At 45.8% G+C, this 27,588-nt stretch overlaps 1 long non-coding RNA gene across 1 annotated transcript; it reads left to right on the top strand.

Annotated features, from left to right (window-relative positions):
• The first annotated feature begins 7,343 nt into the window (after positions 1-7,343).
• Positions 7,344-27,325, top strand: LOC144806577 (uncharacterized). Its single transcript, XR_013605837.1, has 3 exons — positions 7,344-7,415; positions 7,690-7,759; positions 27,226-27,325. It is a non-coding gene; the product is annotated as an uncharacterized LOC144806577 (long non-coding RNA).
• The last annotated feature ends 263 nt before the right edge of the window (positions 27,326-27,588 follow it).

The raw sequence follows: 27,588 nt of genomic DNA, 5'->3' as shown, positions 1-27,588 counted from the left end.
CACACCTACAACCTGCAACTGCAGGCCGGCAGCTATACAGAATAGAGTCCAGGGTAGGCTCATAATTAAAAAAGGCACGACAATAGTACTTAAACACAGCATGCCGCCTACAACCCACTGGGCCGGCCGCGATAGAAAGGTGGTATAGTCAGGTATTACATATGGCATAGCTACAGGGTGGAAGTATACTGTATACAAGCAAAAAGCAATTGAGGCTTCTTTTATCAATTTTTGGTGAAAAAAACAACCAGAAACCGAAACTCAACTGGTAACAGTCCTTCCCATGATATACCACCATACAATGTATGTGGATCAGAGGATCTTAGAGTGAGGAGCCATAATACAGTACTAAGTAGTGGGAGGAGCGACCTCCATCGAGAGTAGTATGGTCCGCACCAACTAAATACATCTGGCTGGCATGGGAAGGGTAGAAAGGGAAGAGGGAAGAGGGGGAGATTCCATAACCAAACCTGTGAGGTCAATAAGGTGCAAAGGTCGTGTAGGTAGTGCTACATGTAACATGTTAATAACGTGAGTGTGCAGTCAGGCATAAAGTGTGCGTCGCGGACCAGCCTCAAGCCGGGTATCGGGAACTGCCAGGCTTTAGAGGAGGACACCTACTGGTTCAGAGGGCGATAAGGTAGCAAAGGGACTTCCCGAGTCAAATTGGGCGGCCATCTTGGGGGTAAGTGGGACGCTATTTGGCACACGGTCTAGCTGTCATAAGGACGCTAGACCTCCTATAAAGCTTGGGCAAACTAGGCGCTCTCTCTTGTTTACTCGAAGGGCAGTGGTATCAGGAAGGACGCGCTGCAGCCTGCTAAGCGCGCAGCGCCTCAGCGCTATTCATAACAACTATTTCGCGACTATTTTTAAAACGCCAGTTTTTCATTATTTTATTTGATTTGTGTTCTCTATTATCCCCTGATTTTAATCCCCACTAAACTTGCACTTTAATTGGAATACGCACCGCTCTTTGCGGGTCCTGGTTCCTTTCTTTAGACTTCCCGAGTCAAATTGGGCGGCCATCTTGGGGGTAAGTGGGACGCTATTTGGCACACGGTCTAGCTGTCATAAGGACGCTAGACCTCCTATAAAGCTTGGCCATGCTGACGCGCAGCGGGCACGCGCAGCGAGTTCGCCGCTGTTCCGCCGGAGTTACGCCAGAGTTCAGCCCGTCTGTGCCCGTCCGGGCCCAGACGGGCTTAGGGCGGGACACGCTGGCTTCTGCCTTTAAGGTCAGTACAACATATTCTAGAATGGCTTTGCTCTCACTACGCCCTACGGAGCATATGCTCTGCAAGGCCACTCATAGGAGCAACTTCCCTTTTACGACGTGCATTCAATGCAGTAAGGACCAGAAGGCTATAGGATATAAATCGTTATCGATGGCCTTATTGAACTGTAGGTCCCTCCCTAGTCACTCCACTGAAATTAATTCCCTAGTCCTGGATTTAGAGTTAGATATTTTATTTCTATCAGAAACTTGGATTACGCCTTGTTCAGGTCCAGATATGGTGCAAGCCCTTCCTCCTGGTTATCTAATTTATCATCTAGATAGGTCTACTGGTCGAGGAGGTGGTCTTGCCATTATCTATAGGGATACTATGGTCTTTAGAGCCCAGGAGGGAGGGGTGCTCGACTGTGAGAGCTGTCAATTCTCTCTACGGCTGTCAGCCACGATCTCTATCTCAGGCCTTTTAGTGTATCGCCCTCCGGGGTGTGTAGGCAATTTTGCCAGTTCACTGATAGAAACTGTCACACTTCTAGCATCATCGACTGCCAATTTTGTGGCACTTGGAGATTTTAATCTCCATTTTGATGACCCGGCGGACATACTTGCTGGTGACCTGGTAGGAGATCTGAGTGCCTTTGATATGAATCTAATTAATTCAGGGGCTACGCATTGTAAGGGTCACCTATTGGATCCAGTCTTTTCAAACATGGACAGGATCGAAGCTGTGGCTTCCTTAGCTCTGCCCTGGTCTGACCATTTTTTGGTTCCTTTTCAGTGGCAGTTCGACGTAACGGATGCAACAATTCCTAGGACCTATCTGGTTGACAGGGCTTGGTCCAGGTTACCAGTAGAGCGCTGGATCGCTAATTTAGAGGATACTCGCCCGCCCCCGGTGTTGGATCCACTTGTTGCTGACATAAATCTGGAAAATTGGCTAAATAGGTCCCTAGATGCTATTCTTCCGAAAAAGAAAATGCTAAAGAGGGAGAAAAGAGTGGGATCGGCCCCCTGGTATTCTCAAAGGCTGAGAACTCTCAGGAAAGGATGCAAAAGGCTAGAGAGGATTTGGAGACAGGATTGGGGGGAGGCAACCCGGATTGAATATCGCACGGCAATGAGAGGATACAAAGCCGCTATGCGGGATGCCAAAGCCAAGTTCTTCGAGGAGAGGATTGGCAACTCGGCTAATTCTTCCAGAGAATCATTCAAAGTCTTTAGAGACCTGTTGAAAACTCCGGAACCGCCAGTGAGCCATGAGAGGCCCCAAAAGAAATGCACGGAACTGGCTAACTACTTTCATAGCAAAGTAGAAAATATCGTAAGCTCCCTTCCACCGGTTCAGCAAGTGGATTTAGGTGAACAGCGATACGATGCTCAGATTAAGCTTGATGTCTTTAGCTCAGTGACCTCTGATGAAGTCCGTAAGGTTCTTGGGGCTATGAAGAGTGGCTCACCAAGAGATCCGGTCCCGATGAAATATCTTAAGGAGATAACAACGACCATTGTGGAACCAGTAACAGATCTCATCAATGCATCCTTTGCACAAGGGTTGGTTCCACCGAGCTGGAAAAAAGCGGTCGTAAAGGCCCTTCTGAAAAAGCCCGGTCTAGATTCATCGGACCTGGCGAATTTCAGACCGATCTCCTTGCTACCCGGGTTTGGTAAGATTGCGGAGAAACTGGTTAACAGGCAATTGTCACACTTTCTGGAGTCTAATGGCTTGTTACGGACTTCCCAAACAGGATTCAGGCCGGGCCAAGGCACTGACACCGCCCTTCTGGCAGTCGTGGAAGAAGCCAGGAGCATTTTGGATTCAGGAGGATCAGTGGCAGCGATCCTCCTGGACCTCAGTGCGGCTTTTGACACTGTGAACCATCAGGTGCTACTCCAACGACTGTCAGAGGTGGGCCTGACGGGACTGGCCCTGAAGTGGCTTGCGTCGTTTCTCCATCAGCGAACTTACCAAGTTTGGGAAGGGAGTGCACAATCTGCCCCCATCCCCCCGCAATGTGGTGTGCCTCAGGGTTCTTCCCTGAGCCCCACATTGTTTAATGTCTATATGGCACCATTGGAGGATGTGGTGGCGCCACTGGGTATCAAAATCATCAGCTATGCTGATGATACCCAGTTGGTAGTGGCCCTCTCCCAACTGGGAGATTATCCGGACCGCCTGCACTCCTGTCTGTCAAAGGTCTATGCTTGGATGGGCAACTCAGCATTAAAATTGAATTGCTCTAAAACAGAGTTGATGGTACTAGGACATTCGGGGCCTTCTTTGCCGCCAGGTAGCTGGCCAAGTTGCCTTGGTGACTCTCCAACTCCCAAAAAAGAGATCAAAAGCTTAAGCGTGTGGCTTGAACAAGATTTGTCTTTCAAGACCCATGCAAAGAAAACTGCTGGAGTCTGCTTTGCTTTGCTGCGATCAGCCCGCAAGATACTACCTTTGCTCCCGGCGACCTCTAGGAAACTCCTCATCCAGGGGTTGATTGTTTCGAGGTTAAATTACAGCAATGCGCTTTTTCTGGGCGCGCCGGAGGCAACCCTCAACAAACTTCAGCTGGTGCAGAACGCAGCAGCAAGGCTGCTGCTGAATGTGTCCAGGAGACAGTCAGCAGAACCAGCACTAAGAGCTTTGCATTGGCTCCCTGTGAGGGAGAGGATAACATTTAAATCCCTTTGTACAGCACATAAAATCCTGAGTGGGCGAGGTCCTCCCATGTTGGAGAACTTGGTGCTCCCCTATAAGGCTACTAGAGCACTACGCTCTGACCACAAATTCCTGGTACAAGTGGCCAGAGTAAAAAGAGCCCGGACGGGCAGAAGAAGATTTTCTGTGAATGTGTCTAAGTTATGGAATGCGCTGCCCATGAATTTACGGACAGAAACCAGCATTATGCAATTCCGAAAGTTGCTTAAGACCCATTTATTCCCCGCCTAGAGGTTGTCTTTTCTCCCCTCTGCCTCTGAGTTATGAACGAGCGCTGGGATGCCCTAGGGTAACCACGCGCTATATAAGATTCCAAATAATAATAATAATAATAAGAGGAGGACGGAGAGGCAGGGCATGGACTCAAGTATCAGAATGCTCCTCGCTCTGTTGACGGAGGAGATAGGCAGTGAGGGGACCCCAGATATCTTTGGGACGTGAATTGTGTGGTAAGAGTTCGGCATAATTGTGAAGGTGATCTTGCCAAGTTGACATGGTGTTAAGCTAGATCTTAAATTTAGGAGCACGGCCTCTACCCCATCGACCGGCTACATGGCGTTTGGCTAATAAGAGGCCCCGTGCAAAAAACTTTCTATGCGATGTCAGTGCAGGGACCAATTGACCTAACAGGGCAGTCTTGGGACAGGGATAAATAGCAACTCCAACCATGTCCGAAAGGGCTCTAAAAATGCCATGCCAATATGCCGCGACGGAAGGGCATGTCCTCGCCAGGTGGAAGAAATCAGCACCCTCCACCCCACATCTAATGCAATGGTCAGTGTCACGGAGGCCAAGCCGGAATAGTTTGGAAGGAGTGAAGTAAATGCGGTGCAAGAATTTGTAATGAATGAACCGGAGCCGGGTATTACGGCTACTGCAGAAGTGTGCGAACAGCTTTCTTCCCATTGATCGTCAGACAGCGGGGAGCCAAGGTCATTGTCCCATGCACTGCGGACTTTGAGCGGAGGCGGCGTCGGGGCAGGCTGGGCATGCTTGTACAGCATAAACACCACATGTCTGGGGTTGTCCGTTTGTAAGAGCGAGTGCAGGGGGGCCTGGGTGTCCGGCTCGTCAGGGAAGCTTGGAGTAACTGCCTTAACGTTCTGTCGCAGCCGGACATAGAGGAACGTGTCCATGACGAAGGGGGTGTTCTCTCCGAAGAACTGCGCCGATGTTCGGAACTGCCCTTGGAGGTACAGATCTCCCCACGTGTGAATCGCCAGTTTCGTGAGTAGTTTACGACCAATCTCCTCACAGGTAACTCGTAATCTAGGGTCATGTGCTAGAGGCATACATGGTGAGTACAAAAACTCGACCTCCATGTGAACCGCTAATCGCCTCCATGCCTGCACCGTGCAGTCAACTGTGGTAGGGTCTCGGTCCGAAACACTCGGCGTAGAATAGAGGTATCCCGACGGTTGCACAGGGCGCATATATCCGTTCCCCACCGCTAGATGGGCCATGAAGGGAGGGGGATGTAACCAGTACGCGACGAAGTGGCCCTGGGCACAATCGTAATAACGTTGGAAGTTAGGAACGTCGAACCCTCCCTGACGATAAGGTAACATGAGTGTCTTTAGACTAATCCTGGCCTGTTTACCACCCCAAATAAGCCTCGACAATTGGGAATTGAGGGCGCGGAAGAAGTGTGAACCCGGATTGTATGGTATGTTCGTAAAGAGGTATAACAATTTGGGGAGGACCACCATCTTTATAAGAGAGATGCGCCCTGCCATTGAAAGCGGGAGATGGATCCACTTGGTGATGGTATCGGTCAGTTTGTCAAGTACGGTACCGTAGTTAGCCCTAATGAGGGTCTCACGATTCCGAGATACCACAACACCGAGATATTTTATTTACTTAGTTTCCCATATTAAGGGATAGTCCAGGGGAAAATGCGCGGTCTTATCTGTTTAGGGGAATAGAGCCGATTTCGACCAATTGATTTGTATTCCTGAAATAGCGCCGAATTCGGTGATTTCGCGTAGGAGGGGGTTAAGGTTGTCTTGAGATTTATTTACATATAGGGTCATGTCGTCGGCGTACAGAGCTATTAGGAGCTGACGTTCCGGGTAGATTAAAGAGCGGTGGTTATGATGCTGACGAAGTTTGGCTGCTAGCGGCTCGATGGCAATCGCAAAGAGGGCAGGGGAGAGGGGGCATCCTTGCCTGGTGCCTCTATGTATGTCAAAGGGAGCCGACCTGGCCCCATTGAGTAGGACTGAGGCACATGGGTTGCTGTATAGCAACTTTATCCAATCAAGGAAGCTGTAAGGGATCCCCATGCATTCAAGGAGGGCTAGCAGGTAATCCCATTCAAGGGAATCGAACGCTTTAGTGGCGTCGAGGAACACAGCAGCAGCCTCGGATCTGGGGTTTATGTCTTGTAGTACAGCCTGAAGGGTGCGTAAGTTATGTGAAGTCGCCCTATTGGGGACGAAACCCGCCTGGTCGGGTAGGACCAGGCGCTCCAACAAAAGGTTAAGGCGGGATGCCAGTACCTTCGCTAGGATTTTGACATCAGTATTGAGCAAAGAGAGGGGTCTATAGGCGTCACAGTGTTCCGGTGGCTTGCCCGGTTTCAAGAGAGACGTAATAAGGGCCTCACGCATCGAGGGCGGGAGAGTTCTCACTTTGAGTGCAGAATAGTAAACTTGTTGTAGTATTGGGGCAAGGATGTGGATATATGCCTTGTAAAAGTCGATTGGCAGCCCGTCAGATCCAGGTGATTTGCCCGATTTCATGGACATGATGGCATCCCTTATTTCATCCACCTCGAGGATGTGGTGGAGGAATTTTTGTTGGGATGGACCAAGCCATGCGATGGCCGTGTCTTCCAGATAAGGATGCAGGTTAATAGGTGCCGATCTTTGAGAGGTGTAGAGGGTGGAGTAGTGATTCGTAAGGATACGGAGTTGTTCAGGAAGGTCTCGTTGTGGGATTTGATGCTCATCCAGCAAGGTGGTGACGAAATTATTGTATCTAGGAGACCGGACAGCGGATGCCAGTGCCCTGCCCGGCCTATCTCCTTCACTGAAAACTTGTGCAGAGTGCTGTTAGCCGAGGAATTTACACTCCCTATCCGCCGACCGTCAGCAACCTTATATATGCATTCAACCTGCTGGGTGAGTGAAGCCTTGAACATTTCCCTGCCCACCTTGGGCCGTCGTCATCTGTCTCTCTATGGCCCATTCCAATTTTTCTTGACCACGAATTAGTTGTTGTATTAGGCTTACTAATTGGACTAATGGAATTATGCCCGCATTCTACACCAAGTATGTAGAAGAGTCGGTCAAGAAGGAGCTCATTGCATTGAATAATTTCTTAGTATGCACTTTTTTTTTAGTATTACAGGAAATCAGAGTAATTGATTGTCTCTTTTGTATTCCTCTTTCCCACAGAATCTTCCACTTCAGTCCCTTAGGTGAGCCTCGGCCACCGTCGTCCCTCGGACAGAAGGAAAAGGCTCAGGTAAGTGTTTTTGCTTTATGGTTTAGTCAAGGGAGGATGTCATCTGTCTCTCTATGGCCCATTCCAATTTTTCTTGACCACCAATTAGTTGTTGTATTAGGCTTACCATTATCTTGGACTAATGGAATTATGCCCACATTCTACAGCAAGTATGTAGAAGAGTCGGTCAAGAAGGAGCTCATTGCATTGAATAATTTCTTAGTAAGCACTTTTTTTTAGTATTACAGGAAATCACAGTAATTGATTGTCCCTTTTGTATTCTTCTTTCCCACAGAATCTTCCACTTCAGTCCCTTAGGTGAGCCTCGGCCACCGTCGTCCCTCGGACAGAAGGAAATGGCTCAGGTAAGTGTTTTTGCTTTATGGTTTAGTCAAGGGAGGATGTGAAGGATAAATAATAGCTATGCATAAATGTGAAGGAAGGCGGTAGAGGTTGGAGTAACAAAAAAGAAAAAGAGTAGCCAATGATTTCTGCTCTTGTCTTTCTTTTCCGTCTCACTTATTTCCTTTTCCCTGGGCCCCTTTCACCCCTCAGCCTCCCCTCCCTCTTTGACTCAGCCCCTTTCCAAAAGCCCCGTAGACGCCCACGCACCTGGAAGAGCCACATCCCTCCGAGCCGTGGCGTAGTGACTACGCGTCCTTCATTGAGGTCTGGTCTCCTTCTGCTTCAGCTTTCCCTCCTCTGCCAGGTTCGGGTGCTCCGTTCGCGGACAAGCTGTGACCTCCTGGGCTCCGGTTCTCTCTCTCGGAAGGTTGTTAGGTCTTCTCCGTCTTTCCAGTCTTCCCAGTTGGTTTCTCTGCCTCGCGCTCCCTTGCTGTGTGTAGCTGGACCAACTACTGACCTACCTGACCGGCTCTCCGCCCTGCCTTCTTGAATCATCTATCGTCTGAAGTCTGTCCTCATCTTTGGCTTAAAGGGGCCTCCTTGTCGTGCAGGCCTCAGCCAGACCCGCTAGTGCAAGGGGTTTGCCCTTCTGCGCACGAAGTCCTCAGACCCAAGAGGAAAAAGTTGGCACGGAAACTGGAAATGCAAAACATAATGTTTATTACACCTCATGAGGTGGTGCTAAAATTCAGACAGTACCCTTCGGCACTGCGAGATGTAGCACAGAGGGCTACTGAACGCATGGTTTATTTATACCCACACAGGGGCTCAGAAGAAGGCGGTACAAAGCATAAGAGCACATTTTATGTCCATACAAGGTAATATCGAGAAGCACAATCGATCAGTGGGAGGAGCTAACAGTCTTGGGGTCTCGGCTAACATATTTCAATCTAAGGCTAACCATTAACAGATGCGGACCCTAACGGTCAGCGGCAAAACACAGAGATGCTATTATTAGCCTGTTGCCGGGCAGATTCAAAGGCCATGAGCAGAAAGGTAGGACAACGCACATGGTCGACACAAGGCAACGTGTGGCAGACAAAATGGCTGCAGTGAATCCAAAATGGATGCCGCTAAATGTCAAGATAACGGCCAGAACTAAGATGTCTTTTGCTAACGCTCAATTTAATCGCTGCTAAATTACAACAGACGACCCTTTTAGCGTTAGCTAAAGACATATGCTCTTTTAGGGTAATCTGTGCATTCATCTTGTATATCTATGCACATTATATTTGTCACTTCTTTATCCAACGATTGTTGCGCTTTTACTGCATTTCGTTTCGATGGTATACAGGCATTTATGCACATAGAACATAGCATTGGGCCACAGTGGATACTCATACGACAAGTGAAAATCAATGCAACTGCAATACATAGAACAGTCAGTAACTTCCAACCCCAGGCGGAAACCAAAGCCGAAAACCATCCAGCAAAAGTCCAAGTGCCATTTTTCTCATGAATATCGGCAGCTATTTTATGTAGCTTAAGAATTGCTTCATATACAGAAGGCGAATTGTCAGGGATAAATACACAACAACTACTTCCGATGACTTTACATGCTACTCCTCTATCTGCTAACATAACGTCCAGAACCATCCGGTTCCGAAGAGTTACAATTCTGGCAATTTGTAGTTCTTCGGTGATATTACCAAGAGCTACATCAGTTTCATTGGTGACAGCTTCTACAACTCTAGTCAATCGTCGTATTTTCCTACTATTTAATGCAGCACAAACAAAAGGAAACAGGCCTAAATTGAAATCAACTTATTGCTGCAGACTAGTGTCTGTTTGGTCAATGTCCTCAATCCATTTACTGAAGGAGCAAACCACCACTAGGAAATACTTTAAATTATTACACCGCTCAAGCTGAATGTAGTCCATTTGAAGGACTTCAAAAGGTGCAGTTGGTGTAACAAAACCTCCAGATGGAACTCGTGTCCCTTTTCCAGGATTGTATTGCAAACAAATCAAGCAAGACTGTACTACTCTCTTAGCTGTGCTAGCAATCTCTGGATGCTCCCAAACCTGCATAAATATTTTCGTTATTGCGGAAGCTCCAACATGTGCTAGCCCATGTGCCATCTGAACCATAGGTTGTACGAAAGCTATAGGCAGCTTCCATCGATCCATCTGCTTATTTCTCCAACAACCTTCATCATCTAACTCTCCTTCTTTAGACCACTGTTCACGTTCTTTGTCAGAAGCTGTCTTCTGTATCTCTCGCACTTCCTGCCTAGCATCGTGCCATCTTTCAGCTTGTGACTTCACTACATACATAGAAGTGGTATTTCTCTTCATCGCAGTTTCACGTGCTACACGGTCTACAAAGGCATTTCCTTGTCCAATCTTGTCTGTTACTTTCTTGTGTGCACTGCACTTCACTATAGCAATTGTCTTCGGATATGTCAATGCAGTCAAAAGATTATGCACTAAGTCTCTGTAAGAAAGCCTCTTTCCTTCCAGAGTAGGCCGAAATCATGCGCTATTCCAAAAGCATAGCGGCTATCTGTATAAATGTTCACACACAAACCAGCACTAAGCTCACATGCTCGTGTCAAAGCTATCAATTCAGCTGCTTGAGCCGATTTCTGTGGTATGCGTGTTGTCTCCACTATTGTCTCAAGCGTGGTAATTGCATATGCGGCTGAAGTCGTACCATCTGGTAATTTCAAACAAGACCCATCAACCCACAATTTATCATCTACATCTGGAAGGGTTGTATCCTGCAAATCAATGCGACCCTTTGTCTGTTCTTCAGTCAGAAAAATACAATTGTGCGTTTCTTGTGACTGAGGCTGAGTCACCGGATATGGCAATAAAGTAGCTGGATTCAAAGTTGCACATCTCTTCAATGTAATGTGGGGGGAAGCAATGTCAGTTCATATCCTGTAAGACGAGCGCTAGTCAAATGCTGCGTCTTTGTCTGATTCAAAAGGGCATCAACAGCATGAGATACTAGCACTAACAATTTGTGTGACAAAACTATTCCCTCACTCTGTCGAATTGACACCGCTGTTGCTGCAACTGAGCGAAAGCGTCCAGGTAATGCTCTAGCAACGGGATCAAGAACTGCTGAAAAATATGCACACGGGCGTTGCTTATCGCCGTGTAACGGAACCAACACTGACAATGCACATCCATCTTTCTCGTGCACGTAAAGTGTGAAAAGCTTCGTGTAATCTGGTGTGCCTAACACTGGTGCTGAACAAAGGGCTTGTCGTAACTGTCGAAAAGCACTTTCACATTCATCTGACCATGGAAGGGGTACTGGAGTATCTTTCGTCAAAAGTGCTAACAAAGGCTTAACAATGTGTGAAAACCCCAAAATCCACTGTCTACAAAAGGAAGTAAGACCCAAGAATGCACATACTCCTTTCTGTGTGGTAGGAACTGGTGTGTCTAAAATGGCTTGTATGCGATCTGATGTCAATGCACGTCCCTCCTTAGACAAAAGGTGACCTAAGTAGGTTACCTTTGGTCTACAATATTGCAGCTTCTTTCGAGAGACTTTGTGATGATGTGAAGCAAGAAAAGAAAGCAAAGATAGAGTACATTTTTCACACTGTTCCGGAGTGTCGGCTGCCAGCAAGATGTCATCTACATATTGTATGAGAGCCAAACCTTCGGGCAATAAAAAAGAATCAAGTTCCCTTTTCAATGCTTGACTGTAAATACTTGGACTCTCAGTATAGCCTAGAAGAACTCTACAAAATCGATACGATCGATTGTTCAAAGTGAAACCGAACAAATATCGGCTATCGGGATGAATGAGGATCGAAAAGAAAGCGTTCTTCAAGTCTATCACAGTAAATGTAGTGGCAGTCGGAGTAACCAAAGTAAGTAGTGTTGTGATGTCAGAAACCACGGGATACTGTGGTACTACGATTTTATTCACTTCCCTCAAATCAATAATGAATCTGTAAACTTGTGTGTCAGTATCTCTTTTCCGAATCGGGAAAATCGGACTATTGCAAACATTGTATGGAACTTCCTCAACAACCCCAACTCGTATCAAATCATGTACAATTCGTATGAGTGCATCTTCCCCCTCCTGTGGGATTCTATATTGTGGCAAACGAGGCAACACAGCTCCCTCCTTGACACTAATCTGAACCGAAGGAATGACCATCTGACCCACATCAGTGTCTGAGGTAGCCCACAAAGATTCAGGAAGTGAGGCTAATGCAATATCTTCTCTAACAAGATAAATTCTGTCAAGTTCAGTGTAATTATCATTTGAAACGACTCGCACCCCTTCATGAAAACATCGTATCGTGGCTCGAAAGTGCTTCAACATATCAAGACACAGAATGTTATCTGGTGTGTTAGGGGAAAGCAAAAACGGACATGGAGCACTGAATTTATCAACAGAGAATGAGAGTGGTTGTGACAATGGGCTAAGGGAAGGTGTTCCATCGAAACCTATCGAAGTAATATTTATGCCAGACAGGGGAGCCCTCGGAACCAATTGTTTAGACAAAGCGCTACGTATAGCTCCTGTATCAACCAGAAACCGATCAGTAGAGCCCAAAACATGTGCTGTAACATAGAGACCCGTCTGATCTACTGGAACTTCAACTGATTCCTTACCCCATCTTAAGCAATCCTATGCATGAGCAGAATCGTACAGATCAGGCTGAACATAATCGGACACTTGATATTGATTCCGCCTATCGAAAGTGTTCTGTCTCTGCTGTGGGCTTGTATTTGTGTCGGATCGGGCACCATCATTCATATATCCCCGAGGCTCTGAGGAACCTGAACCAGTTCTCCCTTGGCCCCGCTCCCTGGTATCCTGTCAAGGACGTAGCAACGGGCAATTATGCATCCAATAGCCTAGCTGCTTACAATATGCACATTGATTGAGAGATAAATCCGTACGACCGTAAGGAGTATTGGGAGGTGCTCGTCCACCGCTATCATAATTTCTATCAGGGCTCCTATCGTAACCTCTAGAAGGCAGACCAGAAACCTGGGCCAACATAACTTTCGTTTTTAACTCTTTTGATTTCTTGTCCTCATTCCCCTTCGCCTCCGCCGCCTGGCGCTCATAATACTGAGCCATCGTCAAAACAGAGGCCAGAGAGGACGTAGTCCAAGAACTTTCGCTAGCTTTTAGACGGCTGGCTATCCCTGGTAACAGATTCGTAACATATTTATCAACAAACAAATGCCTACCGGTATCATCTGTTAAAGACTGGCCACTAAAATCATGAAAAGCTTCCTCGAAGCGAGTAAAGAAATCAGAAACCGATTCATCTATCTTTTGTTTACATGATGCTAAAACAGTTCAATCGATCTTTTTAGGGGGGATAATCGTTTTAAGTTTAGTCAAAATGGCTGCAGGAAGATCTAATATTAACCAATGTGGTTTTTGGGCGGGCTCTCTGTCCGCAGCTAAACGTTCTAAATCTTTCCATTCAGCACCGAAAATAGCACGGTCATCAATTTTATGAACAGTCCTCCACATGTCAGGGGCAAAATTAAACCGAAAAACAAATCTATATCACATAAGGTCATAGTACAAGAATTTAAAGCGCCTTCGACTTCCTCATAAAAGGCGGCTGGATTTTTACGCGGATCAGGTAATGCTGTTTTAAGCGCATTACATCTGCTCTATTCCAAGGAGTGTACATCCAATTATAAATGAAATATCCCTTAGAATCAACCGAACTTTTGTCATCACTATCACCCGTTCCCTTAGGAGGAACATACAAGGGCGCGGCTTCCCGCGTAGGTCTCATGTCAGCAGGTTTTATCTTATCTGTCTCGAAGAGGGAGGACTGCGACTCTCCAGGCGGATTGGACTGGGGAACGTTGTCCGCAATCTTTTTCTGCTCCTGTAGGTGGCACGCCTCGTTTCGTAATTTAATCAGTCGTCTAACCGTGTTGTTTACCTGGGAAAAAACAAAAGAACCATCACGTAACTGTTTACGATCACTTGCGATATCATTAGGTTCTAAGACTGTAGAGTATTTTCGAAACTTTTCTACAACTTCATCAGCATATGTTGTGAGAAAATATAACTGTTCTTTTTCCGACCAATCTGTCGTAATATTCAAAAGTTCAGGAGCAGATTCAGTGTTACGTAATGCCAAACGAGCAGCTTGCCGAAGTTCGGTCGCGCGTGCAGTAGTCAACGTGGATCGAGTGTCCCACGATTTTCGTTGATCCGAACCAGAGTCCTCGTCATCTCCGGACGGAGCGGACGGAACGGCATACGGGGGTGGAGGTCGGTCTAATAACAAAAAATCATCTTGTGGTTTATTAAGGACAGGATAGAGAGGCTGACGGACAGAATATTGGCCAGATATCTGTAACCTACGTTCTTTTTCCTCCCGCTCCTGTAATTCTTTCGCTTCTTTCTTTCTCGATTCTAGCGGTTTCTCATACACAGTCTTTCGCTGTTCCTTTTCAATCAACGCTCACGCTTCTCTTGCTGTCGTACTTCTTTCTCCCACATTCGCAAACTCTCAAACATATCTCGTCTAGACTTTCGCTCAAACAGACATCGTTCCACATACTCAACCTTTCGCGCATCAAATGACCCATGCAGTGGCCAACGTAACTCAGAATCCTTTCTCGTGTATTTGTGCCACAACGTGCTGTACATTATGGCAGAAAGACCAAACTTCACATACATATCTCTATTAGGTGTCCCCTCTGGGGGAGCCGGCTGCGATTCCTCAAGTCGTAAACTGGTACCATCAAACAAGCAGCACAACTTTCGAAGTGCGCCAAAAACAGGCATGCTCAAGAATAGTGCAAGATATACACTACTATATGGAAAGAGCGCTTAAGGTACTTTCTTAGTACGTTGCGCTATACAAATCAAAGTGGAGGAAAAGTCCTCGCATGGCCTGCCTATATGAGTTGCAACACATATATTCCCATATTCAAATCAAAAGTCAAACAAAATCCAAAGTAGACAAGTCTATTCCCAAATACAAATATGCCACGGTAAGTGTTCCTAAGACTACCTTACCATACAAGGGCATCCAAAACCTACAACAGGCGCCACAAAACGGCTCTTACCAATCATAGGCTGTCCAGATTCCAACTGCCAAGTTCTAAATTCGACCAAACGGTCACTGCACGGCAGACCAGCTGAAGAGATCTCAGTCGAAGACCGGCGCCACCTGGATGGTCGGATCGGAAAGTAGGGAAGAACCACCTCGGGTGCCAAGACTCGGGTCTTCTCTGGCAGCGATCGCGTCCAAAGCGAAGTTCCGAACCTTCGTCACGACCAATCCTTCGGGCCTCCGAGTCGTCGATGAGCCCCACGTGCCGGGCGCCAATTTGTCGTGCAGGCCTAAGCCAGACCCGCTAGTGCAAGGGGTTCGCCCTTCTGCGCACGAAGTCCTCAGACCCAAAAGGAAAAAGTTGGCACGGAAACTGGAAATGCAAAACATAAAGTTTATTACACCTCATGAGGTGGTGCTAAAATTCAGACAGTACCCTTCGGCACTGCGAGAAGTAGCACAAAGGGCTACTGAACGCATGGTTTATTTATACCCAAACAGGGGCTCAGAAGAAGGCGGTACAAAGCATAAGAGCACATTTTATGTCCATACAAGGTAATACCGAGAAGCACAATCGATCAGTGGGAGGAGCTAACAGTCTTGGGGTCTCGGCTAACATATTTCAATCTAAGGCTAACCATTAACAGATGTGGACCCTAACGGTCAGTGGCAAAACACAGAGATGCTATTATTAGCCTGTTGCCGGGCAGATTCAAAGGCCATGAGCAGAAAGGTAGGACAACGCACATGGTCGACCCGAGGCAACGTGTGGCAGACAAAATGGCTGCCGTGAATCCAAAATGGATGCCGCTAAATGTCAAGATAACGGCCATAACTAAGATGTCTTTTGCTAACGCTCAATTTAATCGCTGCTAAATTACAACATCCTGCTGATTCCCCTCTCTCCACTTCATGCTGGCAGCAAAACGGCCAACTGGTAACAGGGGACTGTGAATATAGGAGGGGATATGAAGGAATGGCATGGCACTCTTTATCCTCTAACCCATCGCCTACTACAGGGCCTTCCTGACACCCGTTTTTCTCACAGGTTAGACATCCCTCCTCGCAGAGTGATTGGCAAGCAGCTGAGTTGAGGTTTTAGCAGGGAGTGACCTTGCAATGACAGCAAGTGCTCCTCTGCCCCAACCCAGAAATGTTTGTTTATTGATAGCAAAAAGCATTCTTGTTTCCAGGCCGAGACCTTAGTCAGGCCGCCCTTGTTCATGATCTATTGATAGCTCATGGACGAATAACAAACCGTCTCATCTGCACAATGTATGTTCAGACCTTATGAGTTGGTCAAGGTGTAGTGATAGTGTTCTTACGAAGTGGAATTCGTAAGCAAAGTAGTGTCATGGAAACTAATCCTTCACTTTCACAGATGCAAATTCGTCAAAAGTCATCATGTGAAAGAAAAGGCAACTTTGTCGAACGTGTCCATGTTAAAATGGCTTAAGAAAGACCAGGGAACCCAAAATGTATGCCATAGGGACCTTGGGCAGTATCATGTTACAAAAAACAGTGGTCCCTACTCGTGGACACAATGGTATACTGAGCTAATAATCACACACCTGATAAGTGTTATGTCTTTTGTCCAGCCGGACAAGGAATTTATTTAACAATTTTCTTAATAAAAACTGAATGAACACATTATTAACAAGTGGGCACAGCCGTGACCCACAACATTCAGACAAAACAACGAACAGAATGGTAAAAGGAGCAAAGCAAAAATATGTCTGTGTACTTGTAGTCAGTGTTACAGACAGAGATTGTTATAACCACACCATTGCATTTCACAATATTTTAAATGTCATATTGCATAAGGGTTTTTTTTTGGTCGACAACTTTTCGATGCCTGAGTTAAATGAGGGGCATCATCATCAGGACAAAAATATAGTCATTGTTGTCTTTAAATATTACACTGCCTTTTAACGCAATTCTATACAATTATACATTCATGGGAAAAAGGAGGAGAAAAGGGGGGAGAAGAAGAAATACATGAAATTAGGCATGTTGTATTGGAAACTTTCAACCTCATCTCTTACATTAAAACAGAGTATATTTAAGTGCTCGTGGTGGAGAAAAACGGCGCATTTGTGGAACTCAGTGTCCAGGACTGTGAAATACACAAGGGAAATGACTTCATTGTGTGAGAGGGGTGTATTTGAGTGCCAGTGATGACAAAATAGCGGCGCATAATAACAATTCCCGTGAGGGCAGACTATTTAGGCGCAGTGATGGAGACAATTGTTCCGAATTTCGATGTGACATAGTGACCGGAGTGAGAACAGTCGGAAATGAGTAGTTGATGATGGCTGGCAGTGAAGGTCTTTATACTATAAATTAATTGTGGACGGAGGCTGAACCGGGTAACATGGGGCAGTCATGTAGTGAAGGGCACAACCGTTATTAGTGCAGGTGAACATTAACACGGAGCATGCGACTGGGAAAAATAGAGGCTAAAACCTACGCGTATCACATCAGGCAATTCAACGGATAAGCAGATACCATGAACAATGGAGGAATCTTGAAAAATAATGGTTGAGCATTAAAAGAGGTCGAGTGCGACTGGGGGGGGGTTGAGCGGCATGGCGTACTGCTGGTAGAATAATTACCTGTACTGCCGTTTCCAGCGTGGAAATGTCATCTGGATTGGGAGTGTAATAGCTCGATCTGGGGAGAAAGTTTAATGGAGTCAATTACCCAGCGGGGCATGGTGGGACTAGAGTGATAAGAGAAACGGCGCTTGCGGGTTACTTACATGTAGAAGTCGGCGGCGCTGTGGCGGACGGTGGGGTTCTGGTGTTAGAGAACTCACATGTGGCAAGTTTTTAAAGGGCCATGTGGTCTGCAGAAAGCGATGGTGCACTGCGAAAGTGAGAGCCGGTTAGGCTGTGAACAGTGAAAAAGGACTGGGGAAGTGAAACCTCTAGTCATGGTGTGTAGACGCGGCGGCCATCTTAAGTTGGTGAATATTGTGAAAAAATCAGGCACATTGCAATACATAGAAAACCAATTAGAGGGTTATTTCATGTAAGCCTTGTTTACAGAAAGGAAGGTCCAATCTTCAAGACGATTCAGGCCATTCCTGATGCTGTTGGTTTTAACGATCCAAAGGAGTTCCTCCTTGTTGAGCAAAAAGGACATGTCTGCTCCTCTAGGGGGGGTTTGATGATTGTTATCACAGTCCATACCAAGTCTTTGTCACTGTGACCTTTTTCTGAAAAATGTTCAACAAGCGGTGCATTAGCTGTCTTGCACCTTATCCTGCTTCTGTGTTGGCCAATTCGTAGTTTCAGTTTCTGGCTCGTTTGGCCTATGTAAATGAGCATGCATGGACATAAAATAGCATATACAAGATTTGCGGAGTTGCAGTTGGAAAAGTATTTACGGTCAAATTTTATATTTCCATACTCAAAAGTTTTGCCTTCGATGGTTGAGTCGCAACATACACAGTTTCCACATTTTGAATGCGCCGCTATTTTGTCATCACTGGCACTCAAATACACCCCTCTCACACAATGAAGTCATTTCCCTTCTGCATTTCACAGTCCTGGACACTGAGTTCCACAAATGCGCCGTTTTTCTCCACCACGAGCACATAAATATACTCTGTTTTAATGGAAGAGATGAGGTTGCAAGTTTCCAATACAACATGCCTAATTTCATGTATTTCTTCTTCTCCCCCCTTTTCGCCTCCTTTTTCCCATGAATGTATAATTGTATAGAATTGCGTTAAAAGGCAGTGTAATATTTAAATACAACAATGACTATAGTTTTGTCCTGATGATGATACCCCTTCATTTAACTCAGGCATCGAAACGTCGTCGACCAAAAAACCCCCTTATGCAATATGACATTTAAAATATTGTGAAATGCAATGGTGTGGTTATAACAATCTCTGTCTGTAACACTGACTACAAGTACACAGACATATTTTTGCTTTGCTCCTTTTACCATTCTGTTCGTTGTTTTGTCTGAATGTTGTGGGTCACGGCTGTGCCCACTTGTTATTAATGTGTTCATTCAGTTTTTATTAAGAAAATTGTTAAATAAATTCCTTGTCCGGCTGGACAAAAGACATAACACTTATCAGGTGTGTGATTATTAGCTCAGTATACCATTGTGTCCACGAGTAGGGACCACTGTTTTTTGTAACATGTTAAAATGGCAGCGTTTCTCCCTGGGCCTAATTGAGCCATGTGACAAACCGTCACAAGTAAGATTTTGAGAAGGGATAATACAATAGCAGTTTTGAAGCAGTGAATAGATATTAGTTAAGCTGGAGAGATTTAGTAGTGAGGTTCAGCGGAGAAATGTATCCAAAAAGGTGTTTAACATTCACACCCATGAAGAGGTCAGATGTTGTGCAAGATGGATTGGCTGATTTGAGAATTGCAATGGGTTCTCAAGGTGAAAAAAAAAGAATTAAAGTGAGAGTGTTCAGCAAAGAGATAAAAGAGAGATGAGGGGCAGTAAGTGAAGTAGCGGGGTGCTCCCCAATGTGGTGATCTTAGAGGAAAGTACGAAGAAAGGTTAGTGGTAGAGAGTGTGGAGTGAATGATGAGTGGGCTTAGTGATCAGATGATATCTTGAAAGTATGTGCACTTGATATTAGCAGCAGCTAGAGACTGGGTGTTTAGTGCATTTATGTTAGTGACAATATTTTCTTGTTAAATTTGTCGGGAGGTCAGTAGAATGAATATAGAATTTTATAATGGTCTGGCGTAGGCCATATTAATTTGCTGCATGTGCAGTAGCCTACACATGTTTCTGTTTTCACCCTGGCGGGTGCAGGTTGTCAGCTCATCTGGTTCTGTTTGCTGATTATGTCAAATGCAGATCTAAATCACTTGTTGATTGGTCCATCCCATATGGTAGATCCTATTTTTAAATCCTCTCTTTTCTCCAGTGAGTTTGGTCAGTAACATACCAATCCCGGGACAGGAGAGAATCCGCTTTAACGCTCTATGCGTCGCCCATAAATCTCTGAAGGGAAACGGTCCATCCCTCATCAAGGCCCTGGTTAGGCCACACAAGGCCTCCAGAAGACTTCGCTCTGACGAGCTCCACCTGGCCGAGGTTCCTAGAATAATGAGGGCCAGATCGGGTGGCTGCCTCTTCTCATACAATACGGCTAAGCTTTGGAATTCCCTACCACTCTCTCTCCGGAAAGAATCGAACCACCTGGCTTTCCGGAAACAGCTGAAGACCTGGCTCTTCCCCTAAGGGCCCCCCTTCAGTCCTGCCTCTGGGTAGCCAGGCTCTATATAAAAGCCTTTTTCATTTAATTTCATTGCCCCCTGCCCGTGCAGTTTCTTTATTACCTCCACTCTCTGTTTGCACTAAGGGTTTCAACCAAGATCTGTGTAACTTTGCAGCTTGTATAACATTTTGCCGACCACTGGTAACTATCAGCTACTCAGAGCTAGCCTTAAAATAGACGCTTCCAATGCTGAGCAAGTGCCTTATTTAGAGTTTGGAGGACAGGGGACTCCTTCTTAATGTGGTGGGTCTCCCACCTCCCATGTTTGAAGTTCTATTAACGTTAACGATGTCCAGACTGCATGAGCAGATATGCCCCAGAAATATCCTTGTCGATTCCTGGATATTGCAAGTGACCAGGGAAGCTCTGTAGTAAGTGAGTTGCTCTGAAATATGGGATATTTGATAGCAAACATCTCAGCATATTAAACCTGCATTGATTGCAGTGTCTGATTTATAAAAAATTGCACACAGAGTGCCCCTTAGAGGGGTCTCCTAAGATCTACCAATCCTTAGTGTGGGCACCAACTGGCCTGAGCCAGCCTGCTACCACCAGACAGTATCCTGTCCTCATGGGGAGAGTGCCTGCACATGCCTTTCCTGGGTGGAGGTATTCACACCTCCCCCTGGTCAGGCAGAGCCATCTGTGGCAGGGATTTTCAAAGGCCTTGCCGCCTTGGTAATGCGACCCCAGCCTCTTCTGTTAGAGGGAGCAAGCGATCTTCCTGTCCTCACCCCCTTTTAGGTGCAAGGACAGGTGGGAAACCTTAGATAGAACAGGAGGTGCAACCCCCGCTCTCTCTGTCAACTCCACCCCTCAGGTGCTGGAGGCGAGGTGAAGTACACTTTGTAGTGCCCACTATCTTGAAGATGATGCAAGTTATCCAATCAGGGCTAGGACTGTGTCCCCTTCGCACAGGAGGTGGGCATGATAGAGGGTATAGACACCCCAGGAAAGGGGCCCATTAGCCTCTACCTGTCACTCCCTTGTAACACCCTCCGGGATTAGTTAGCAGCAGGTCCTCCAGTAGGGATGCATCAGGCAACTGCCCCCCTTCCCGGATGTGACTTTGCAGAGCGTGGCCACCTACAAATGTCAGAACAGTTTTTAGTCACCTAATTTATACTTTTGTTGTAGGATCGTGAAGGACACAAGTGCCTGTCCCCTCCACACATCGCCCTGCCGTTCTAAGCTAATCAATCCCCATTTTACGAAGCCCTGCAATCCTCCCACTGCAATCAAGAGATCACCATCATACAGTGGAGTAATTTCAGTCAGCTTACCTTCTCAGCCTAAATACTCAGTAGCCTCTTTCCACGCCCTTACCAATGTTTGGGTATGAGTAGGTAGGGTGCACTCATACTTTCTTCTATACAGCACCGGGGTGGGGTAACCTCTCTTGCCCATGGCCAATCTATCTACCCGGTAAGCAGGATCCTCACAGTCCGCAAAAACCCAGTTGTTGACTGCCACCAGCTGCGTGTCCCAGTAATACTTGTGAATACTCCGGACCGCCAGTCCACCTTAATAAACTCCCCTCTGCAACTTACTCAGCGTGAAGCGCCGCCATCCCACAACAGGAGCCGAAGTTCTCAGACTACCTTTTGAAAAAAAATGTCTGGTGGGATCTTAAAGGACATTTTTTGCACAATGTACAGGAGACCCTGGAGGGTCATCACTTTAAATAGGGCCACCCGGCCCAGTAAGGAGAGTGGGAGCGCCCGCAAGTGTGGGGCATCCCAGCGAAGACGGTCTAATTTCGGGAGTATGTTCCTGCCTGTGCTCTCTTGTAATGAACACAACCAAATATTTAAAGCCATGTAGTGCCACCCTAACTGTGCACCTAGAGTGCAGCCGCAGGGTCCCTGCCACCAGCAGGAATATTAAGGACTTCTTCCAGTTGATATTATCTCCTGAATAATCTCCAAGTATGTGAAAAATGTGTAGGATTCGTTCACTCGAGATGGCTGGCTATGTGTCATATAACAAAACGTCTGAGTAGACGGAGATTCTCACATCCCACTCTTGATCAACTGGAATACCCCATATGAGAGGTCCTAGTGAACCCAAACATGTGTGAAGAGCATAGGAGACAAGGAACATCCCTGTCGGACGGCAAAGACTCGATAGACTGTATTATTGAGGCGCATGCTCGCTAGAGGGGCCACATACAAGAGCTTAACAGCAGCGCCACTGGTTCAGCAAAGGAATCCCCTATTACATATGGTACTCCATTAAGGTGTCGGAGATTTAAGCGCATTCCCTGGTGTGGAATAATGCCCGATTGATCAGGATGAACCACTGTTGCAATTACTGTCCGCAGGCAGATCGCCAGGGCGTTCGCAAGGACCTTAGTCTCAATATTAAGCAGGGAGAAAGGTCTATAAGACCCACACTCAGTTGCTGGTTCGTCCTTTTTGGGATGACCACCACCTCAGACGTTCTTTGGTCCTCCGGGAGACACCCTTATTTTCAGGCAGTCTGAAACCTACTCTGGAGGCTCTCTCTGATATTATCCATCATGCTTTTATATCATTCTAACGGGAGCTCATCAGGCCCCGTCGCTTGCCCTGTTTGCAAGGTTCTTATTGTCTTATTTATTTAGTCTACTGTCAGGTCTTGGTCTAGTGCGTCTCGGTCCTCATTTGTTAGCATTGGCAGGGTCAGGTCTTTTAGGAAGTCTCTCCCAGTATTTCCGTCCCCTTGTTGTCAGTGTCCTCAAGGATCCAGTTCTGTCCTTTGTCTTGTCTCTCTAACCATGTAAGCAACTCATTGGCTTTATCACCAACAACATAGAGACAATGCTGGGTAGCCAGCGCATGAGTGCCCGCTATTTTCCATTACTGCTCTTAATGTGTGCTGCTTCAGTTGATGGTGTAATGGGAGAGAAATTGATTCCCCACTTGCCAACCCAACCTCCAGGAAAGCACATTCCTTGTCCTGAGCCTCGCACTTCAATTTACGTTCCTTCGACATTCTCCCAATCAAGGCTTGTGTCTGGCCGCGAATCACTCCCTTGAATTCACCCTATAGCATGCAGGCTGATTCAACAGGCCGCCCGTTCTCCTTAAAATAGAATTCTGCTCTATCTCTCATACGAGTTTTGTACGTCTTGTCTTTTAAATATCACGGATCAACCCTAGGGGGTAGGATGAAGTCCACAACCGGACCACCGAGTTGCACCTCCACCAGCGAATGGTCTGAGATTCCCCCTGCTATGTGCGTATTGGCTCTAAAATCAACTTTATGGACAGTCTGGGTGGAAAGATAGTGCAGGCATGCCAGATTAGCATCTGCTGCAGACAGGTGCGTCTGGTTTTGATACCCTCTTCCCCTCTAGGGGCATTTAGGAGTATCATGAATATAGTATAGGTGCAGTTCTGTCACTCCCGTCACCCCATTGCGTGTATGCTCTGTCGTAAGCGTCTTACCCTTTCACAGGAGGAGTCAGTCTTGTCTGAATCTCTTTCCTGTTTCCCGGCACTTGAATGGCACGCCCGAAGACTCGAGAGGGCAGTGACCCACCAGCAGGCTTTTGTGGAGTGCTTTTGTCCTGGATGTAGGGCTGCATTCAGTAGGGCACCCACTCTGTCTTTTCTTTGCAGTTGCCTGAAGATCAGCAGTCCCAAGGTAGCAGTCACACCTGGCCTGTCGGGAAGTGCAGCCCCTCTGGAGGCCCGACCGTCAGCAATTGAGCCCACACTGTGGCCGGCTGGACCACAGGCGTAAGCTCAGACAGGGTGTTCGACACTGGAGTAAGTCAAACAGTATCCCAAGATATTAATAACATTGAACTTTTTCTAGCTCTCGCTTTTGGTGGTACCATTTGTATTGACTGCCCTTCCGATTCTTGGTACTGACTTCCATTACTTTTGTTTTTGTTTCGTTTATTGTCATTTTGTTCTCAATTGAATACATTGATGTTTTGTTTATTAATCGCTGCCGTACCATCCTTGTTTGGCTTAGCAGGACGACGTCATGATAGTATAATAAGTTTGATATTTGTTTCTCAGCCAGCTTTGGTGAGTCTGCTAACTCATTGTTCATTGCAAGGGTAAAGTCTGCTAAAAATAGATTAAATAAACATGGAGCTAAAACACACCCTTGCTTTAGGCCTTGAATTTTTAAAATTTTCCTCAAAAGCTTTGAGCCATTCCCCAGCCGGACTCTTGTCCAGGTATCAGTATCTAACAATTATATTGCATCTAAAAGGCTGGAGCTAGTACCATAACGATCCAGTTTCCTCCATAAAATCTGCCTATTTATGCAGTCAAAGGCAGCTTTAAAATCAACGAAACATAAATATAATAGCTGTTTTTTTGTTTTATATTTTTCGATTAAAATTCCCAGTGTTAACACATTTGTTGTTGTACCTTGACCGTGTACAAAACCTGATTGGTTCGGTGGAATTAAATGGTTTTCTATAGCCCAATCAATCAACTCCTTAAGTAAAACCGATGCAACTCATTTAGCTTCGATATCTTGGATCGTAATTAATCTGTAATTCGATGGGAGGGACCAGTCCCGACTTTTATATATAGGAGAAATTATAGATCCCTTCCATGCCTCGGGGACTGTTCTTGATTGGAGAGCATGATTAAATACTGGTGTTAGATAGCTCGACCAATATGATGCTTTCTCCTTATACAACACAGCGGGAATCCCACTTGGGCCTGGGACACCATTGGATCTCTGATTCTTTATTAATTTACATACTTGGTTTTCTGTTATCTCTACTGAGTTATTATTCTTTTCTCCTCCTATTCTATTCATAGCCCATTCAGTAGAATTCACAGCCATGTTAGGAGTAGGATTCAAATGCATATCTATGAACAATTTTAATATGTTCCCACGAGTCAAGATATCATTATTACCCCTAGATCTATATTCCGGCGTAGAAATTACCTGCAACACTACTTCAGTTTGATCTGGGTTATTTAATTTAATTTATTTTGTTGCAGGCTATTTTCACCTTGAGCATGTTCAATTAACCTTCCATTATGATTACTAACAGTTTGAGACCATGATTGTCGATGTTTATGTAACTGCTTCGTTTCGGTTCCCAGATCTTGTGGTAATTTAATATTCTTCCAGGTTTTTAACAAATCTCTATTCATTTCATCCCCTCTGATACTCTCACTCTTTACTCTAATTATTTCCAATTGTGATGGCTTATTCTCCACCTGTTTATTACATTCCTCCACTTGCAGCATTTCTAAGGACTGAATTTTCCCATACTCTATCATTTTTATACTATCAGCTTGCTTGTTTAGGCATTTATTTTTCACAACTGCTTGTACCTCCGATAGATCTTTATTAAATAGAGGGTAAAAGGGTTTTGTTGGAGACATTTGTTTACCCTCACCTTCACAATATGATATTTGGTCATGGTTGGGTTGTATTTTTCTTTTCCTTTTGATAGGAGGGAAAGGTGGCCGCTTCTTTCCTGACCTCATTATACACCCTTAAGGTGAAGAAGTCTTCCTTCTTTCAGAGAATCAAATGGGCCAGTGACAAGACCAAAGGGTGCTTTGATAGGACAAAAACACCACGAAATACCTCCAAGGGAAAACACCCCCAAAGCACACCTCGGTACAGAATCCGCCGGTACTGCTGGTTACTTAATTAATTAATATCCGGGTTCGGGGTAGGGCTGTAGTCTACGCATGCAGAATAATTCAGGGGTCGAGGGGTGCTTCAAGAGGGTCAAAGTCTATTGTCACTTTCCCCTTTGCATAATTTCTCAGATTTTGTATTACAGACTTATTACAGACTGAAATGGCTCAGCGACTTACGGTCCGATCAACCTTAGCTACCCGCCACACACCTCTTGCCACTTGTCACTCACCACTCACTGTTCATTGCTTGTTCGTTGCTATTCATCGCTGAAAAGAGTACAAGGGAGAATGCTAGCAATCGTTCAGGAGCAAGAGCGGGATCAAGAGCCAGTCCCACTACAGACGGCAGATGTAGGCACTTCCCTCCACTCCTCGGCTCAGCTCTGCTCTGCTCAATGCTTAGTAGATACAGAAAATCAGGCGGCAGGACATGGCTCCTCTGTGCCCTCTGTGCTCCTCTGTTCTCCTCTGTGCCTCTGTGCCCTGCTGCAGCCGCCACACCAGCAGCACCGCAGGCCAAAGCTCCTTTGACCCCTGCAGTGGCCGCCGCACAAACATCATTAGCAGCGCCTTAGCACCGTGGTGCTGGCAGTGGCCGTTTCTGCCCCCACAGCAGATCTGTAGAACTTAAAGCGTCCTTATAACAGGACGCGGGTGAAGCGGGAGAAACCTTCGGGAGCGGGAACTGGTCACAAAACAGGGCAGTCATCCCAGGCTCTGCTCCGCTTGCTCGTCAACACCTCCTCGGCTCGGACCCTCAGCTCTACTCTGTACTCTCTGCACTCAATGCCGAATCACAGACAACGACTTAAAACACCAACAGAGGGAAGAATTGTGTGTTTCCCCCAGTTAGTTAAAAAAACAGCATATGTCTTGGCTGCTTCTGCTGCACCCAGAGTCTTATGCGGCTTTGCAGTCTAATTTTTCTGTCTGGAAAAAAATTGTGTACTGGTCCAGGTGCAGAAAAACAACTGATAATCAGGTGGAATAAAAGGAACACATGAAAGTACGCCTTAATTTCATTGCCCTTGATTCATATTCTGGACCATAGTTGAGGGATAGGTCTAGGCATAGTCCTCGCAGCACACAATAGATTTGCTTGAGGCAGAGGCCAAATCTCAAGTCAGGATACCAGATACAAGTAGGTGGTAACTCAGGGCAGGGGGAAACACCTGTTGTCCGTGGACGAGTAATTACCGTCCCAGAAATCTACATTAAAAAATTATCAATAGTATATATTTGTTTAATATCTGTTTGGTGCCAGTCCATATAACTTTAATATCTGCATTTGGGAATCTATGTTACAACTCCATAGGGTACATGTATCCTTTGTGAGCTTAATAAAATGTTGAAAATTCTACACATCCTCACTCCTACATTCAAGTACTCTCATGCTACCATTCTAAGCTCTGCTCTGTCTGAAAAACAGCTCAACATTTTCAAAATTCTGCATTGATTTGGCTTGTAAATCATATTTCTGGAAATGTACATGTATTAACTATTTAATTTGAATACTATAGGTGATTGAAATTACGGACAAAGAAAGCAAGATTTAGCACTAAGCAACTGAATGTCAGTGCCATAAGAAGGATTATTTTGAAAAACTGAAGGACATCCAGCATTCTCCGTTTAAACAGTTTCCCAAATCTAGGTGTGGCGAGGAAAGTACGATACCTGTAAGTGAAGTCTCTAATTTTGCATTTCATTAACCCAGAGCAAAGCCATATCTGTGCACAAAGCATCAGAAATAATGTAGAAAGACCACTTCAGCATCCGCATCTGAAATATTATCAGAAAGACAAATTGCCTCAGCATGACAGAATAATGTTCATCTAAAGCATCATGTAATTCCAGAGAGGAAGCACACACTGCATAAAAGAAAG

This window comes from Lissotriton helveticus (assembly GCF_964261635.1).
Source record: "Lissotriton helveticus chromosome 1_1 unlocalized genomic scaffold, aLisHel1.1 SUPER_1_unloc_9, whole genome shotgun sequence".
Lineage (NCBI taxonomy): Eukaryota > Metazoa > Chordata > Amphibia > Caudata > Salamandridae > Lissotriton > Lissotriton helveticus.
The sequence above is the reverse complement of the archived record's forward strand: the minus strand, read 5'-3'. Positions and strand labels throughout refer to the sequence as shown.